The sequence below is a fragment of the Bison bison genome, unplaced genomic scaffold (assembly GCF_000754665.1).
Source record: "Bison bison bison isolate TAMUID 2011002044 unplaced genomic scaffold, Bison_UMD1.0 scf7180017864383, whole genome shotgun sequence".
NCBI classification, from domain to species: domain Eukaryota; kingdom Metazoa; phylum Chordata; class Mammalia; order Artiodactyla; family Bovidae; genus Bison; species Bison bison.
Genome location: NW_011494955.1, coordinates 3153753 through 3165356, shown reverse-complemented (window position 1 = coordinate 3165356; position 11604 = coordinate 3153753). Strand labels below are relative to the sequence as shown.

General features: G+C 38.4%; 1 protein-coding gene across 2 annotated transcripts in view; it reads right to left on the bottom strand.

Annotated features, from left to right (window-relative positions):
- SPATS2 (spermatogenesis associated, serine-rich 2) overlaps positions 1–11604 on the bottom strand; it is a 156055-nt gene that overhangs the window by 84878 nt on the left and 59573 nt on the right. Inside the window, exon 1 of one of the 2 annotated variants that reach the window (XM_010857770.1) lies at positions 9579–9702. The exons of the other annotated variant lie outside the window; for it this stretch is intronic. The gene's annotated coding sequence lies outside the window, so the exon portion shown is untranslated. Of the gene's footprint in view, positions 1–9578; positions 9703–11604 lie in introns of those variants that run through there. 2 annotated transcript variants of the gene reach the window in all.

The following is an 11604-nucleotide window of genomic DNA, read 5'->3' as shown; positions in this document are numbered from 1 at the left end:
GAGGTGGCCGAAGTACTGGAGTTTCAGCTTTAGCATCAGTCCTTCCAATAAACACTCAGGACTGATCTCCTTTAGAATGGACTGACTGGATCTCCTTGCAGTCCAAGGGACTCTCAAGAGTCTTCTCCAACACCACAGTTCAAAAGCATCAATTCTTCAGCGCTCAGCTTTCTTCACAGTCCAACTCTCACATCCATACATGACCACTGGAAAAACCATAGCCTTGACTAGATGGACCTTTGTTGGCAAAGTAATATCTCTGCTTTTTAATATGCTGTCTAGGTTGATCATAACTTTCCTTCCAAGGAGTATGCATCTTTTAATTTCATGGCTGCAATCACCATCTGCCGTGATTTTGGAGCCCAAAAAAACAAAGTCTGACAATGTTTCCACTGTTTCCCCTCTATTTGCCATGAAGTGATGGGACCAGATGCCATGATCTTCGTTTTCTGAATGTTGAACTTTAAGCCAACTTTTTCACTCTCCTCTTTCACTTTCATCAACAGGCTTTTTAGTTCCTCTTCACCTTCTGCCATAAGGGTGGTGCATCATCTGCATATCTGAGGTTATTGATATTTCTCCCAGCAATCTTGATTCCAGCTTGTGCTCAGCCATAAAAAGGAACAAATTTGACTCCGTTCTAATAAGGTGGATGAACGGAGAACCTATTATACACAGTGAAGTGAGTCACAAAGAGAAAGATAAATACTGTATTCTAACGCATATGTATGGAACCTAGAAGGACGGTACTGATGAACCTATTTGCAGGGCAGCAGTGGAGACAGGCATGGAGAAAAGACTTGTTGGCACAGAGAGGGAAGGGCAGGGTGGGACAAACGGAGAGAACAGCACTGAAACATATACACTGCCATATGTAATTTAGATAGCTGGTGAAATGTACTGTATGACGCAGGGAGCTCAAATCAGTGCCGTGTGATAATCTAGAAGGGCAAGATGGGGAGGAAGGTGGGACGGAGGTTCAGGAGGGAGGGGACATACCTATACCTATGGCTGATTCATGTTCATATATTGCAGACGCCAACACAATATTGGAAATTAATCATCCTCCAACTAAAAATAAATTAAAAAAAAAAGGAATATTGTATCCAGATAGCTAAACTGTCTTTCAAAAATGAAGATGGGAGTTCCCTGGTGGCTTAGCAGTAAAGAATCCGCCTGCCAATGCAGGAGACACGGGTTCGATCCCTGATTCGGGAAGATTCTACTTGCCACAGAGCAACTAAACCCATGTGCCACAACGACTGAGCCTGTGCTCGAGAGTCCAGGAACCACAACTTCTGAGCACACTGGTTGCAACGACAGCAGCCTGCATGTCCTAGAGCTCATGCTCCACCAGAGAAGCCACCACAGTGAGAAGCCACCACAGTGAGAAGCCTGTGCACCACAGCTAGAGTAGCCCTGCTGGCCTAACTAGAGGAGAGCCTGTGCAGCAATGAGAACCCAGCACAGCCAAACACAAAAGTAAAATGATTTTATAAAATGAGCATGAAACAGAGACATCCCCAATAAATTAAGAGAATCCACCGACACCAGATGGTAACTTGAATCTACACAAAGAAAAGTACTGGGAAAAGGAAATATACGGGTAAATATAAAAGAATACATTCTAAAAAGTTTATTCTCTTGGGACTTCCCTGGTGGTCCAGTAGTTAGGACTCTGCACTTCCAATGCAGGGGATGTGAATTTGATCCCTGTTTGGGAAACTAAGATTCCACATGCCATATATATATATATATATATATTCTCTAAAATTATTTAAAAGATTATATAAAGCAGTAATAACATTATTGTTATGTTTATAACAAATATAATATATATGACAATTACTGTACAAAGGAGGGAGTAAGAAATGCTATCTTACAGAATTAAACTAGCATTAATCTAAAGTAGACTGTGATAAATTAAAATGCATTTTGGAATGTCTAGAACAAGCACTAAGAAAATAACTCACCACCTGGAAGCCTTTGTATTTTAAATTATTTGCTTCTTTTAAATTGACCACATTAGCGATTTCCACTTTGCTTAGTATACGGCAAACTGTCTTCACTAAACAAAATATACAACATCAGGTATTTCTCACTGAAAAACAGTGTTGAGTTTCTACTGAGGTTTTCTCCAGTTGTTGTGATAGGGATAACTATTCTTTTTATTTTCTGGAGAAGAAATACAAACCCATAAAGACTATAATATCCAGAGTGGTATTTCAAAAGTTTGGAGACATAAAGGGCACCTGATTTAAAATTTAAAAAAGGAAAAGAATATAACTCAAAGACAGCAAAAACAAAAGACAACAGCAAAACAAAATAATTAAAATCATATGCTTAAAAAAAAAATCTATGAGCTATTTAAAATCCTAAAAGATGATACTGTGATTAAAAAGAATGCATTTGAATCAGTTCTAATGAGGTGGATGAAACTGGAGCCTATTATACAGAGTGAAGTAAGCCAGAAAGAAAAACACCAATACAGTATACTAACGCATATATATGGAATTTAGAAAGATGGTAACAATAACCCTGTGTACGAGACAGCAAAAGAGACACTGATGTATAGAACAGTCTTATGGACTCTGTGGGAGAGGGAGAGGGTGGGAAGATTTGGGAGAATGGCATTGAAACATGTAAAATATCATGTATGAAATGAGTTGCCAGTCCAGGTTCAATGCATGATACTGGATGCTTGGGGCTAGTGCACTGGGACGACCCAGAGGGATGGTATGGGGAGGGAGGAGGGAGGAGGGTTCAGGATGGGGAACACATGTATACCTGTGGCGGATTCATTTTGATATTTGGCAAAACTAATACAATTTTGTAAAGTTTTAAAATAAAACAAAATTGTAGTTGGAAAAAAAAAAAGGAAAAGAATATAACTCAAAGACAGCAAAAACAAAAGACAACAGCAAAACAAAATAATTAAAATCATACACTTAAAAAAAATCTATGAGCTATTTAAAATCCTAAAAGATGATACTGTGATTAAAAAGAATGCATTTGAATCAGTTCTAATGAGGTGGATGAAACTGGAGCCTATTATACAGAGTGAAGTAAATCAGAAAGAAAAAGACCAATACAGTATATTAATGCATATATATGGAATTTAGAAAGATCGTAACGATGACACTATATGTGAGATAGCAAAAGAGACACAGATGTAAAGAACAGACTTTTGGACTCTGTGGGAGTAGGCAAGCGTGGGATGATTTGAGAGAATAGCATTGAAACATGTATATTACCATATGTGAAAGAGATCGCCAGTCCAGGTTCGATGCATGAGACAGGGTGCTCAGGGCCGGTGCACTGGGACAACCTCGAGGGCTGGGATGGAGAGGGAGGTGGGAGGGGGGTTCAGGATGGGGGACACATGTACACCCATGGCTGACTCATGTCTCTGTATGGCATAAACCACTAAAATATTATTAAGTAATTAGCTGTCAATTAAACAAATTAATTTTTTTAAAAAGATAATGCTGTGAAAGTGCTGCACTCAATATGCCAGCAAATTTGGAAAACTCAGAGTGGCCACAGGACTGGGAAAGGTCAGTTTTCATTCCAATCCCAAAGAAAGACAATGCCAAAGAATGTTCAAACTACCGCACAATTGCACTCATCTCACACACTAGCAAAGTAATGCTCAAAATTCTCCAAGCCAGGCTTCAATAGTACATGAACCATGAACTTCCAGATGTTCAAGGTGGATTTAGAAAAGGCAGAGGAACCAGAGCTCAAGTTACCAACATCCGTTGGATCATCGAAAAAGCAAGAGTGCCAGAAAAACATCTACTTCTGCTTTATTGACTATGTCAAAGCCTTTGACTGTGTGGATCACAACAAACTGGGAAATTCTTAAAGAGATGGGAATACCAGACCACCTGATCTGCCTCCTGAGAAATCTGTATGCAGGCCAAGAAACAACAGTTAGAATTGGACATGGAATAACAGACTGGTTCCAAATCGGGAAAGGAGTACATCAAGGCTGTATATTGTCACTCTGCTTATTTAATCTATATGCAGAGTACATCATGAGAAATGCTGGGCTGGGTGAAGCACAAGCTGAAATCAAGATTGCTGGGAGAAATATCAATAACCTCAGATATGCAGATGACACCACCCTTATGGCAGAAAGCGAAGAAAAACTAAAGAGTCTCTTGATGAAAGTGAAAGAGGAGAGTGAAAAAGTTGGCTTAAAGCTCAACATTCAGAAAATGAAGATCATGGCATCTGGTCCCATCACTTCATGGCAAACAGATGGGGAAACAGTGGAAACCAGTGTCAGACTTTATTTCTGGGGGCTCCAAAATCACTGCAGATGGTGACTGCAGCCATGAAATTAAAAGATGCTTGCTCCTTGGAAGAAAAGTTATGACCAACCTAGACAGCATATTAAAAAGCAGAAACATTACTTTGCCAACAAAGGTCTGCCAAGTCAAAGCTATGGTTTTTCCAGTAGTCATGTACAGATGTGAGAGCTGGACTATAAACAAAGTTGAGCACTGAAGAATTGATGCTTTTGAACTGTGGTGTTGGAGAAGACTCTTGAGAGTCCCTTGGACTGCAAGGAGATGCAACCAGTCCATCCTAAAGGAAATCAGTTCTGAATATTCATTGGAAGGACTTATGCTGAAGCTGAAACTCCAATACTTCGGCCATTTGATGCAAAGAACTGATTCATTTGAAAAGACCCTGATGCTGGGAAAGATTGAAGGCGGGAGGAGAAGGGAACAACAGAGGATGAGATGGTTAGATGGCATCACCGACTCAATGGACATGAGTTTGAGTAAACTCTGGGAGTTGGTGATGGACAGGGAGGTCTGGCGTGCTGCAGTCCATGGGGTCATAAGGAGTCGGTCACGACTGAGTGACTGAACAGAACACAAAATAAGGTAATAAAGGAGGAACAATTAAACCAAAAGATATAATATAAAAAACAAACATCAAAATGGCAGAGAGAAACCTAGCTATATAAAAATTATACTAAATATGAACGGATTATGAAGGTAGAGGAATCAGAGATCAAATTGCCAACATCCCCTGGTTCATAGATAAATCAAGAGAATTCCAGAAAAGCATCTACTTCTCCTTCATTGACTACGTTAAAGCCTTCAATTGTGTGGATAACAACAAACTATGGAAAATTCTTCAAGAGACGGGAATACCAGACCACATTACCTGCCTTCTGAGAAATCTGTATGCAGGTCAAAAAAAAAAACAGTTAGAACCGGACATGGAACAACAGACTGGTTCAAAATTGGGAAAGAGTACACCAAGGCTGTATATTGTCACTCTGCTTATTTAACTTCTACACAGAGTATATCATGTGAAATGCCGAGCTGGATGAAGCACAAGCTGGAATCAAGACTGCTGGAAAAATAGGAATAACCTCAGATACGCAGATGATACCACCCTATGGCAGAAAGCAAAGAGGAACTAAAGACCCTCTTGATGAAAGTGAAAGAGGAGAGTGAAAAAGTTGGCTTAAAACTCAACTTTCAAAAAAATAAGATCATAGCACCTTGTCCCATCACTTCATAGCAAATAGGTGGGGCAACAATGGAAACGGTAAGAGACTTTATTTTCTTCAACTCCAAAATCACTGCAGATGGTGACTGCAGCCATAAAATTAAAAGATGCTTGCTCCCTGGAAGAAAAGCTATGACTAACCTAGACAGCATATTAAAAAGCAGAGACATTACTTTACCGACAAAGGTCCATCTAGTCAAAGCTATGGTTTTCCCAGTAGTCATGTAGGGATGTTAAGAGCTGGACTATAAAGAATGCTGAGAGCCAAAGAATTGATGCTTTTGAATTGTGGAGTTGGAGAAGACTTCTTGAGAGTCCCTTGGACTGCAAGGAGATCAAACCAGTCCATCCTAAAAAAAATCAGTCCTGAATATTCGTTGGAAGGACTGATGCTGAAGTTCCAATACTTTGGCCACTTGATGCAAAGAGCCGACTCACTGGAAAAGACCCTGATGCTGGGAAAGATTGAGAGCTGGAGGAGAAGGGGACGACAGAGGATGAGATGGTTGAATGGCATCACCGACTCAATGGACATGAGTTTCCGCAAACTCTGGGAGATGGTGAAGGACAGGGCTCTTACACCACATACAAAAACCAACTCAAAATGGATTAAAGACCTAAACATAAGATCTAAAACTCCTGGAAGAAAACACAGAGGAAAAGCTTCATGATACTGACGTTGGCAGTGATTTCTTGAATATGACACCAAAAGCAGCCAAAAAAAGCAAAAATTGACAAACTGGACCATGTGAAAATTAAAAACTTCTGTACAGCAAAAATAATCAATGGAGTGAAAATATTAACAAATCATGTATCTGATAAGCGTTAAATAATCAAAATATATAAAAATGCCTACAACTTAACACAGAAAAATAAATGACCCAAGTTAAAAATGGACAAACAACTTGAATAGACGTTTCTCCAAAGAAGATAAGCCAACAGTCAACAAACATATGAAAAGATGCTTGACATCACTCATAGCTAGAGAAACACAAATCAAAATCATAGTGAGATATCACCTCATATCGATTAGGATGGCTGCGAACAAAAACAACAACAGCAACAAAACAAAACACACACAGACACAAAACCAGAAAGTAAGTGTTGTTGAAGATGTAGAAAAATTGAAACGCTTGTGCACTCTTGGTTGGAATATAAAATGGTGTGGCCACTGTGGAAAATACTATGAAGGTTTCTCAAAATTTAAAAATAGAACTACTATATCATCCAGCAATCCCACCTCTGGGTATATATCCAAAAGAAATTAAAGCAGGACATCAAAGAAGTATTTGCACATCCATGTTCACTGTAGCATTATTTATAATAGACAAGAGATGGAAACAACCCAAATGCCTATCAACAGATGACTGGGTAAACAAGATGTGGCATATATACACAATGGAATATTATTTGGCTTTTAAAAAGAAGGAAATCTTAATACATGCCACAAAATAAATGAACCCTGAGGATATTATGCGAAATGAAGTGTCAGTCATAAAAAAGAAAAATATTGTATGATTCCACTTACATAGGCTATCTAAAGTACTGAAATCCACACAAACAGAAAGGAGAATGGTAGTTAGCCAGAGACTAGAGGGAGAGGGAAATAGAATATTGTGATTTTATAGGTACAGGCTCACCCTGGAGAGATTGCAGGTTCAGTTCCAGATCACTGCAACAAAGTGAACATCACAGTAAAGCAAGTCACAGAAATTTTTTGGTTTCCCAGTGCATATACAGTTATGTTTACAGTGTAGTCTATTTAGTGTGCAATAGCATTATGTCTATAATGTCTAGATGTCATTATGTCTAGACTTCCCTGTAGCTCAAATGGTAAAGAATCTGCCTGTGAGGCAGGAGATCAGGGTTCAGTCCCTGGGTTGGGAAGTTCCTCTGGAGAAGGGAATGGCAATCCACTCCAGTATTCTTGCCTGGAGAATTCCATGGACAGAGAAGCCTGGCAGGCTACAGTCTGTGGGGTCGCAAAGAGTCAGACATGACTGAGTGACTAACACACAGCATTATGTCTAAAAAAATGTATGTTCTTTAGTTTAAAAATACATTATTGCTAAAAGAATGCTAACCATCATCTGACAATGCAGAGTTGCCACAAACCTTCAATATGTTAAAAAAAAAAAGTAATATCTGTGAAATACAATAAAGTGAAACACAATAAAGAAGAGTCTGCCTATAATTTCAACGCTTGTGTCTCAGGGAATAGGGAAGCCTGAGGAGAAGGAAGAGAGGTAGCGGAATGGTCAGTTGGTGGGTCAGTCAGAATCAATTAAATTTTCCTCACATTTGGGCATGGTTTGTGGCACTCTAAAACAATGACAGTAGTAACATCAAAAATCGCTGATCACAGATCACCATAACAAATATAGCAACAATAAAAACATTCAAAATACTGCGAGAATTACCAAAATGTGACACAGACGCACAAAGTGAGCAATGCTGGTAGAAAAATGGCACTGATAGATTTGCCTAACGTCTATCAGTGGGACACTAGTTTGATAAATTATGGTTTATTCACACAATGAGATACTACGCAAATATTTTTGAGGAAAGAGAACATCCTTTTATATACTGATGTAAGATATACTGTTAAGTAAATGATGGGGAGAAGAATAATTTATACTATCATATATACATAAATATTGTGTATCTGAAAAGATAAACAAGAAAGTAGCCAACAGTGATATCCACTGAAGAATGGAAATTGAAAAAATAGGAAACAAGGTTAAGAAAGACTTTTCAATCATCCTTTTTATATGTTTCAATCAACCTTTTATATATTTCTTGCACTGAAACATATAAGCATATTATCTCTTCAAAACAATTGTAATACTTTTTTAAAAAGACTAATTCCCAGCAAATTAAACCAAAGCTGAAAACTCTCAGTTTAACCTAAACAACGTTTATTTCAACTTAGAAATCCAACCAACAGGTTCAAGAAATGTGTCACTAAGAACCTACAAGCACTAACTCTCTAGACCTGCAGAATAACAACCCAAAATAAGAAAATGGGGAGTTCCAAATAAGAACATTTTTCCTGACTTAAAGAGTTTTGGTTATGAGAAAACAATCAAGAGTTCTTATTCCACAATGTATCATCAGTTTGCCAATAAATATTCTCATTAGCCTTATAAAGGAATATGAAAAAGCAGAGAGACCCAAAGTAATGCACTGATATACTCTAAAAAATAATTAGCAACAAAGGAGATGATGTCCTTAGGTCAAAAGCTGACATTCCCTTAAGTCTGTTTTCTCAACAAATGTCTTTATTCATTGGCACTAACTTTCCAATCCATGTATCATTCTAACCCCCAAATTCCCATAATTATAAAGCTGATCACCACAAATTTTATTCTGGAAAATGTAATTTTCATTTAGAAGAACCAATAAATTCCTCTTTTTAAATGTAAACATTGAATTGGAACAACACAGAATTGGAACAAAATAATATTTCTGGAAATTTAGAATACATTCTAAGTGGAAAATCAGAAACCACATGATATCACAACTCCTCTTACTACTATTAAAAGGCACAAGATCCTCCAAATTGCCAAACATTAGTCATCAGTGGCAGCTGTAGTGTGGGAGTAGAGGGGGCTCATGGGAGCAGAGAGGCAATACACACATGTTTGTCTCTTCCTATTTCACTGCTAGCTGGGTGGTTAGAGTTGTCTGTAGCTTCCTCCTCCTCACGCAGGTGGCTGTAACCCAAGCCTAATCAAGCCAAATCATCCTCAGCTGTACAAATTCTTCAATAATGGTTTTAAACAATACCGATCATTTAATCCTCATCCCCTCCACACACATATAAACTCCATTCCTTCCATCTCCCCAAAGCACAGATGCACAAGCAACACAAGGGAATGGAGGCAGCTGTGAGGCAAAAACAAAATACGGCAATTAAGAGCTTTATTCACTGATTCTACTCTATAAAGGGAAATCCCATGCACATAGAAAAAGTGATTTCTAAATACACCTGCTAACTTAAAAAACTAGTCAATTAATAAGTACTTAAGATAACTTACTATGTGCCAAGAAGGGTAGTACTAAAGAATGTGCTAACCATTGGACAACTGCACTCAGCTCCCATGCTAGAAACGTCATGCTTAAAATCTTGCACGTGAGGCTTCAGCATTATGCGAACCAAGAACTTTCAGATGTCCAACCTGCATTTAGAAAAGGAAGAGGAACCAGAGATCAAATTGCCAACATTCGCTGGATCATAAGAGAAAGCCAGGAAATTCCAGAAAAACATCTGCCTCTGTTTCATTGACTAGGCCAAAGCCTTTGACTGTGTGGATCATAATAAACTGTGGGAAGCTCTTAAAGAGATGGGAATACCAGAACATCATGCCTGTCTCCTGAGAAACTTGTATGTGCGTCAAGAAGCAACAGTTTGAACCCTGTATGGGAATAATTGATTAGTTCAAGATTTGTTTGTTTAACCTATACGCTGAGCATATCATGAGAAATGCTGGGCTTGGTTGAGTTCCAAGCTGGAATTAACATAGGTGGAAGAAACATCAACAACCTCAGATATGCAGATGATACCACTCTAGTGGCAGAAAGTGAAGAGGAACTAAAGAGCCTCTTGATGAGGCTGAAGGAGGAGAGTGAAAGAGCTGGCTTAAAACTAAATATTAAAAAAACTAAGATCATGGCAACTGGCTCCATTACTTCATGGCAAATAGAAGGGGAAAAGATGGAAGTAGTGACAGATTTTCTCTTCTTAGGCTCTAAAATCATTGGGATGGTGACTGCAGCCATGAAATCATATGGGGTTTGCTTCTTGGCAGGAAAGCTATGACAAACCTAGACACTGTGCTGAAAAGCAGAGACGTTACTCTGCCGTCAAAGGTCCATATAGTCAAGGCTATAGTCTTCCCACTGGTCACGTACAGTTGTGAGAGCTGGACCATAAAGAAGGCAGATGGCCAAAGAATTGATGCCTTTAAAATGTGGTGCTGGAGAAGACTCCTGAGAGTCTCTTAAACAGGAAGGAGATCAAACCAGTCAGTCTTAGGGAAATCAAACCCAAATACTTATTGGAAGGACTGATGCTGAGGCTTAAACGCCAGTATTTTGCTCATCTGATGCGAACAGCTGACTCATCGGAAAAGTCCCTGATGCTGGGAAAGATTGAGGGCAGAAAGAGAAGGAGTCAGAGGATGAGACGGCTGGATGGCATCACTGATACAATGGACATGAACTCGGGCAAATTTCGGGAGATGGTAAGGGATAGGGAGACCTGGTGTGCTGCAGTTCATGGGGTCTCAAAGAGTCAGAGACAGCTGGGTGATTGAACAACAACTATATGCCAATACTTGACACACACCAAAAAACCTTTATCCATCCTCAATGGATAAACCTTGAGGATGTAATGCTTAGTGAAATAAACCAGTCACAAAAAGACAAATACTGTATGATTCTAATTATATGAGGTATTATATAAGAATATATTCTACTTACATGAGAATCTACTTATATGATTCTACTTACAGAGTAGTCAAATTCATAGAGACAAAGTTGCCAGGGGCTGTAGGGGAGAAGACAGGAATTAATGTTTAATGGGTACAGAGTCTCAATTTGGGGAGATGAAAAAGTTTTGGAGATGAATGGTGGTGATAGTTGCACAATAACGTGAATGTACTTACCATCACTGAACTGCACACTTTAAATTGATTAAAGTGGTCAATTTTATGTGTATTTTATCGTGATTTTTAAAAATTTTAATGTAATAAGAAAAAAATTATGAAAGAAAAATTGATTTCTTGACCCAGCAAAAAAAATCCCTAAGAGAAGAAGAAAAAGGAAAAAAAGCACAAATATCAGTATCAGGAATTTAAAAAAGAAAACTATAGATCTTACAGACATTAAAATATAAGACAAAAATACAAATAACCTTATGCCAATACATTTGAAAACTTAGGTAACAAATCTCTTAAAAACACAAATCATTCTGGCTTATTTCACTCTGTATAATAGGCTCCAGTTTCATCCACCTCATTAGAACTGATTCAAATGTATTCTTTTTAATGGCTGAGTAATACT